This window comes from Thalia democratica, chromosome 4 (genome assembly GCF_965202585.1).
Source record: "Thalia democratica chromosome 4, ktThaDemo2.hap1.1, whole genome shotgun sequence".
Classification (NCBI taxonomy): domain Eukaryota; kingdom Metazoa; phylum Chordata; class Thaliacea; order Salpida; family Salpidae; genus Thalia; species Thalia democratica.
Window position 1 is genome coordinate 10,240,795 of NC_139168.1, and position 9,134 is coordinate 10,249,928.

The window sequence follows — 9,134 nt, forward strand, 5'->3', positions numbered from 1 at the left end:
TTTCTTAGCTCAGAACGTGTAACAAAAGCGTGTTAGTTTTTAACTAAAACTTTCTACATAAAACAAGTTAACATTTTGTCACAAATATAAAAACTCTTTAATGACACTATTTGTCATTTAACCAAAACATCTCTCTGTGGATGGTAAACAACTTAAAGTACTCTCCGGGCTCAACAGTCAATAGAACAACTAAGTAGTTGAAGAAAAACTAAGAAGTAGCTTAAAGTAAAAGAAGTTAGTTGCTTAAAACCTTTGTCTACTTTTCCATTTAATTTATATCAATTTATAGCTTAAGTGATCATTAACTTGAAACAAAGCAGAAGGCAAGTTAGCAAATTTTAATCTATAAGTACATATAAAATCAAAAATTTGTTTACCATAGGACAGTTATCAAATAAACTGCTTTGAATTAATTATTTTTTTATAAAATAGCTTAAAATCATTAAAGAACATTAAATTAATTACTTTTAAGTACTTAAAATCTTTCACAAACAAATCAAAAAAAAAGTTGTAACAGATAAAAATTATACAATAATGAAACAGCTTATTCAACTTTTTTAGTTACTGTTTCATAAATAAAAGCTTATCTTTAATTTTTTTAGCCGTAATCTCGCAAAATTTTAGCAGTCCAAGCTATAATTAAAAATAACAAATATCCAAACAATAATTCAAATGAATTAACAAAAACTAACAAGAAGTCATACAAAGGCCAAACTATCTTTTCATAGTAAATAATTAATGAATGTCACCTGCAGACATGCAAATTAAAGGCTTTTAAGTCGAAAAATAACAACTTTGTGAACTCAAAATACTTTAATTTAGTATTTCAGTTACTGTAAATAAACTATAATGGAAACTGCTTAAATTTGACACGAAGAAAACGCTATAAGTAGATAAAATGTTTTGGTTTAAGTTTTTAAAACCTATTTAAACCATAACAAAAACGTTAGTATACTAATAAAAAACATAAAAGTTTATTTGCTTCCTATCTGATTAAAAAAAAACTTTTGTTAAGACAGAGGCAGACATATAACTTTTAAGATGGTGCCAGATAAAAATATATTGAATCAAAATTTATGGATAAAACAATGTTCCATGAGCAACTATAACACTGTTAGTTTATCCAATAAAACAAGATCTTTAAAAAGAAGCATAGTCTAAAAAAGTCTACTATCTAGTTATTTATTATTAACAACCTAATTATCAAAACTTAGTGGTCAAATTATGATAATCATGTATTTTAAAAAAACTGTAAAAAAGGTGATTAATGCACTTCTGTCCATCATTGACTCTAAAAATGAAAAAATTGAAATCATTAAGCTTTTTATTTGATATTGCTACTAAAAAAAAAAAACTACTAAGTAGTTGACTCAAACATGTTTTGTTTATACTTTAAATTTCTAACAGTATACAGAAAAAATAAATGTTTAAATTATATGATCAAATGCTTACAAAACTGCAAAAATCTTTATTTCGAACCTAAAAACGTACCTCGCTTTTCAGCTGATTAAAATAAGATATAGTTTTATATAAAACTAGAACTAAAATCGCTTCAACTACTAACCTAGTATACTGAATTATGTACATAATAAAACAACAAAGGAAGCAATACCGGCCGCAAAAACACTTGATTGACTCATCGAAAGCCCGCTAAAACACAAAATTTCAGTTTTGTAGTAACGTTGTGAAATCAAACGCGAAAATATTTGGAAATTATTTCCGATTGAAAAGTACGGTTTCCTTCAATTCAAATTTGTTTGTTTTCTGGGTGCAGTTTTTAAACTTAAATTTCTAATTCTGCAAACACGTTAGGTATGTGTAGCAAAGATTGTAATTATTGTTTTAATAATTTAGATTTTAGTTGACAAATTTTATTGCTTTAAAAATTAATTTTTTAATTGCTACTAATAATTAGTTAATATTATTTGTTTTTGTTACAATCTTATTTAAAAAACAAGTAAATCACTTTGTGAAAGCTTTAAACTTCAACATAAGCAAAATTTAATTTAGTCACAAATTCAAATCTAGTTAAAACAAAATGCAGAAAAAAAAAGCTCATCAAAAATAATGCTTGTGGTATATACACTTTTTTTTTCTAAATAACAAAAATAACAATCTAACTGCATGTAATCTAAATAACTAAAAACAAACTTCAATCAAAAAAAAATCTATCAACACTATGCGACGTATGAATGCAGCAAATGCATGATTGAATGTAAACATTTGCGTTTCCTTCTATAAACAATGCTGTCTGAATGCTGGCTGCATACGACAGTCGTGAAAAGTTACTCGACCGTGAAGAAAAGAAAGTTTTGAAACTCTCTCGAAATCAGCGCTTTGACGAGTGGTAGCGGATAAAAGTTATAGTGGTTTTCACAACAGAATCGAAAGGTTTTGGAGAGTGCTAGCACGATGGTGTTAACAAATATTAGTTTAAAAGTAAATATTTGTTACTACTAAAAATTATTCTTTTTTTATATAAAGCATGAAAGTTGGTAACATTTTTACTTATTTTTTATTTTAAGGTTGTTGTTTAATGTAAAGCACTCTTTAAGAAAAACTATAAGCAACAAGCAGTGTCTATGAAATAAGAAAACCAAAATATATGGAATTTAGATTACACACAACTACTTTTAGAACAACTAATGAAACAAATAATTTTTTATGGTTGCATAAAAACATAAACTTATATTTTCTAGTTTAAAAAAAATCATAAATTTATATAAAGCGTGTATATTTTAAACTTAAATTTAAATAATAACATGAACTCAAGCAGTTGTGTTTTGAACTTGTTAATGTAACATCAACATTTTGATTTTAATAGTAATGTAATCGTTTTTAATTATTCATATTCACATTATTTATTCATACCAAATCAGTTTGATTTTTAATTGATTCTAACTATTAAATTTTTTTCTACTTATCCTTAAGACTGTATATTGTTGCAAATAATACTTTTTTATTCTTTACTCACAAGATCTTTAATATTAATCAATTGATTTTACACGTGCGATTAAGTTTTCTCTTTATAATCATCAAAACCCTAAGCCGCTTCAAAACAACGCACTACACAAGTGCCAACAATTTTTTACTATAATTTCAAAATAAGTCACGATTGCGTTTGAGCTGCATGGTGACGTAACAATGCATTGTTTAAAAAAAAAATATTTTTGAAAATAAGATTTAGTAAAGCATTCTAAAAAGTATTCAGGATACCCAGGATACCAACCCTCTACAATTACCTGATTTTTAAAAGGTTCTTACAGGACCTTTAATGTTATTAAAACTTGAAAAACGAATATTATTTTGTTTTTATGTACGTTTATCAACATAAATTATATACATTTACTCACATTAATTTCGTATTAACTTTTATTTAGTTATTTTAACTTAAAAATACTACAATATTAATTGCATCTTGTTCGATACAGTGTAATTATAAAATGTTATTTTATTTTATACCTAAACAGTCAGTATTCTACTATTTACAGTTTTATTACAAGTTTGTAGTAAACAATTTTTAATTTTTATAATGTCGTTTGATTGAAATCTTAATCAAACTGTGATAGTTCATATATTTATGTAAACATAAAGTTTAAAATTAGTAACGTTTTTTAGTTTGTATAATACTTGCATCTGAGCTAGTCTACGACGTTATAATGAAATACAGATATCGAAATTTAGGTATTAAATTTGTATATATAACTGGGTAATTAGAAAACCAAGTAAACTCGAAGTTTAATTTTTACAAGGCTTCGTTATCAAAGGCCTTTTATAATAAAATTTGATTTTATTACCTAGGTTTTACTGTTGTTTTATTGTGCTTAAAAATTATCTTTGATTCTTTACGTTTTGCTCTCTTTGATCTTAAACATTTTTTTAAATAAAAAAACAGACTCCCTTTTAGTTATTTACATTTAAGAAAATTTTAGAATCTTTTCAGCCACATCTTATTAGATAAATTACAGCAAAATCTTAAAATGTTCATACCGATTTAATATTAAGTTTATACGTATAAATTTTGTTTGTACATTTATTAAAAGAGACGACTCACAAAAATGTTTGATTTTTTGAATTTAAAAAGCACAAATTTGAATTGCAGTGCATTCATGCTTGCAACGTGTTTGCATTGAAATTGGTTTATGACGTAACATTGAGTGAGGGCGGCTAACTTTCAAACATAAACTTCCCAAGTAATTTTTATGAATACTGAAAACTTAATTTTAACAAGGTCTTAATATCACAGGCTTTAAATAATAAAATGTATTTATTTTTCATATTAAACTTTATCTGAATACAACATAAAATAAAGTTAATTTTTCAATTAGTTGTTGTTTATTTTTAAAATCAAATTAAATACTATTTACGGTATTAAACACGAATAAAGATATAGCTTGAATCTTTTAAAACGATTTAACGAAATAAATGTTTTCTATACCGTAGTATACATATATAAATTCTTTAATATAATAGTTTATCGATCATATTTATTACAAGTATACAAACAATCTTGTTTTTGAGTTTATCTCGAACAGTATGATACAAAAGAAATTGTGTTTGTTACAAAAATTATCCGAAAAATACAAATGAACTTGTGTAAAACTTTTTTTAGTCTTAAAATCATCAACTCTGACGCATAAGTGCATGTTACATATCCATAACAACGTAGAAAAAACTAAAAAAATAATTGTCACTTTATCTGGTACAAATTAATTATCTGGTATTATTTTAATTTCTACTTACAAAGTCAGTATTATAATGCATTACCTAGCTATAAGACAACCATGAAATATGTTTGATTTGTTTTTTTCTTAAGTAAGTTTAATAATTTCATATTTTGAATTTTATACCGTTTTTAGCATTATAAGGATTTTTATAAATTAAAGTTCAATAATATTTAATTTTACAATGTCGTTGGATTGAAGTCCAACTCATATTATCATGAGTTAATACAAATATAAAGTTTAAAAATAGTAAAGCTACCTGTTTTTATAATTCTTGTATCTGAGCTAGTCTGTGACGTAATAATGTATGAAAAAGTTTAATTTTTATACATACACAAATTTAAATATTCAAATATATGTATACAATAGGTAATTAGGATACCAAGTGAAATTGAAGATTTTTTTACAAGGTCTTCTTTGTATTACAGACCTTTAATAACAAATTATATTTAACAAGCTAGGTTTTATTTTATTTATTGTTGTTTACAATAATTTTTAACTCTTAAAACATTGCTCTTTTCGTTCTTTTGTATTTGTAAAATAAAAAAATCATAACCACTAAAAATTAAATAAAATTTTCAGCCACATATAAATAAACGATTTATTATTGAAAAATATAAAAATGTTCCCTTCGATTTTATCAAAGTTTGTTTGGTCAAACTTTATTTTAAAACTTATTAAAAAATCATTCACAATAACTTTAGAATTATTAGAATTTGAAAAATACGACTTAGTATTGTCGTTCAACAAAAGATAAATATTTTAATTTTTTAATAGTTTGTATTCAAGCTTTTTATACGATTTGTGTCTTGTTAATAGTATTAAACTCATTCAAAATATTAGAAAAAATATATATTATTTTAAAGAAAATATTAGTGCACTAATTCATTACATTTATATAGTTAATTTTATATAAATAAAATTCAAATTTCACATCAGCTTCCGATATAATTCAAAACTTATTAAAAAATTCAAACTCATTAACGCTTAGTACATGTAAACTCATGCTTGAAACGTGTTCGCATTTGAACTTGTTTGTGACGTAACAATGAATGAGGGCGGTTAGTTTTCAAACATTTCGAAATTTTAGCGAGAAATTAATGATAATATTCGGATAGATTGGTTACTGCAAACAGAAAACTGGAACTTTACAGGGTCATAATATTACAGGCCTTAAATAATTAAATGCGTTTATTATTCGTTTGCAACTTAATCTAACTATAACATGAAACAAAGCTAATTTTTCAATCTGTTATTAATTATTCTCAAAATGTATTTTAATGTGTTAAACACTTTTAAAGATATGACTTAAGTCTATAAAAACGATTTGCTGTCATAAATGTTTTCTATACAATATTAAAAATATAAAAGTTTTCATTATAATAGTTTTTCGGTCGTTTTTTATTTTTTATATTTATTACAATTGTAAAAAAACATCTTGTTTTCTGTGTTTATCTTCAAGGATATGATACAACAGAAATTGTGTTTGTTTCAAAAAATCACCAGAGGTACAAAATAATTTTGTGTGTAAACATTTTATATTCCTAAAATCATTAATAAAAACGTAAAAGTTATTGTTACATATCCATTCTACCGTTTTTAGCATTATAAGGATTTTTATAAATTAAAGTTCAATAATATTTAATTTAGACAATGTCGTTTGATTCAAGCCTAACTGATATTATCATGAGTTAATACAAATATATAGTTTAGAAATAATAAAGCTACCTGTTTTCATAATGCTTGTATCTGAGCTAGTCTGTGACGTAATAATGTATGAAAAAGTTTTATTTTTATACATACACAAATTTAAATATTCAAATACATATACAGTTGGGTAACTAGGATATCAAGTGAATTCGAAGTTTAATTATTACAAGGCCATAATAAACCAGGCTTTTAATAACAAATAATGTTTTATAAGCTAGGTTTTATTGATTTTTATTGCGCTTAACAATAATTTTTAGCCCTTAAAATGTTGCTCTTTTTATTTTTTAAATTTGTTGAAATTAAAAGTTCATAACCACTAATAAGAAAAAAAAATGTCACACTTAAATTAATGACTTATTATTTAAAAAATAAAAATGTTCCTTTCGATTTTATTAAAGTTTATTTAGTCAAACTTATTAAAAAATTATTCACAACAGCTTTAGAATTACTAAAATTTGAAAAATACGATTTAGTATTGTCTTTCAACCAAAGTTAATTTTTCATTTATTTAATAGATTCTATTTAAGTTTTTAAAACTATTTATGTCTTGTTAAGAATATTAAATACACTTTAAATAACTAATAAAATATAAATTATTTTTTTAAATATATTAATACACTAATTCATTACATTTATATACTTAATTTTATTAAATAAAATTCAAGTTTCATATCAGCTTCCGATATATTTCTAAATTTATTTAAAATTCAAACTCATTTACGCTTAGTACATGTAAACTCATGCTTGAAACGTGTTCGCATTTGAACTTGTTTGTGACGTAACATTGAATGAGGGTAGTTAATTTTCAAACATTTTGAAAATTTAGCGAGAAATTAGTAATAATATTCGGATAGACTGGTTACTGCAAACAGAAAACTGGATTTTACAGGGTCGTAATACCACAGGCCTTATATAATCAAATTCGTTTATTAATCGTTTGCAACTTTATCTAAATATAACATGAAACAAAATTAACTTTTTAATTTGTTATTGTTTATTCTCAAAATCTGTTTTGATGTTACTTAAAGTGTTAAACATTTTTAAAGATTCGGCTTAAATCTATTAAAACGATTTAATGTCATAAATGTTCTCTATACAATATTAAAAATATAAAAGTTTTCATTATAATAGTTTTTCGGTCGTTTTTTATTTTTTATATTTATTACAATTGTAAAAAAACATCTTGTTTTCTGTGTTTATCTTCAAGGGTATGATACAACAGAAATTATGTTTGTTTCAAAACTTCAACAGAAATATAAAATAAGTTTGTGTAGAAATATTTTATATTCCTAAAGTCATTAATCAAAACATATAACTTATTGTAACATGTGCATTACAATTTAAAAAATTGAAGTATTAGTTTCAATTTATCTGGTACAAATTAATCATCTAGTACCATTTGAACTTTTACTTAAAAAGTCAGTATCATAATGTATAAACTAACTATAATACAACTATGAATCGTTTTGATTTGCTTTTTCTTTAAGTAAGTTTAATAGCTAATTATTTTCTTTTTTTTTTACTGCTTTTAGCAGTTTAAGGTTTTATTAAAATTAAAGTTAAAAAATATTAGATTTTTATAATGTCGTTAGACTCAAATCTAACTCATACTTTCATAAGCTAATGTAAAAAAAATTTCAAATAATAAAGCTACTTTTTTTCCGTAATGCTTACATCTGAGCTAGTGTGTGACGTAATAATGTATGAAATAGATTAATTTTTAACATACACAAATTTAAACATTCAAGTATATATGTTGTTGGATAACTAGGATACCAAGTGAATATGAAGTTTATTTTTACAAGGTCTAAATATCACAAGCCTTTTACAACAAACTATGTTTTGTCGGCAAGTTTTATTTTATTTTTGCGCTTAACAATTATTTCTTAGCTCTTAAAGTTCTGCTCTTTTTAGTCTTTAATAAATGTTAAAATAAAATAATTCATAATGACTAGAAAAAAAACTTTTTTAGTGGCATATTAATAAGTAATTTATTATTAAAAAATCAAAAGTGTTCTGGTCGATTTAATTAAAGTTTGAATGGATTAGTTTTATTTCATATTTATTTTAGTAGACAATTCACAATAGTTTTAAAGTTATCAGAACTTGAAAAGTAGGATTTGCATTGTCGTTCAACCTAAAATAAAAGTGTTTTTTATTTTTTACTTTTTAAATAAGCGATTTTTAAAACAATTTCTGTGTTGTTAAGAGTATTGGGTAAGTCTTAAGTTATTGATAAAATATGCATTAATTTAAAGAACATTATGTTAACATACTACTTAATCAAATTTAAAAAGAATTAAAACCCAAGTTTCACATCAGCTTCCAATACAATACAAAAATTAATCTAATAAACTCATTTACGCTTAATACAAGTAAATTCTTGCTTGAAACATGTTTGCATTTGAACTTGTTTATGACGTAACATCGGATGAGGGCGGCTAATATTTAAACACACTGAAGTTTTATCGAGTAATTGTTGATAAAAATCGGATATTCTGGTCACAATTCTAACTGTAAGCTTGATTTTTACAGGGTCTAAATATCATAGACCTTTGATATTAAAGTATTTGTCATCCTAGTTATTTTTTTGTTTAATGCATTTAACATTCTAGTTTATATTAGTTATTGATAGTTATATCAATTTACCTTTTATCAATAACATTTCGAAATACTGATGTTGAATAAACAGTATTCTTA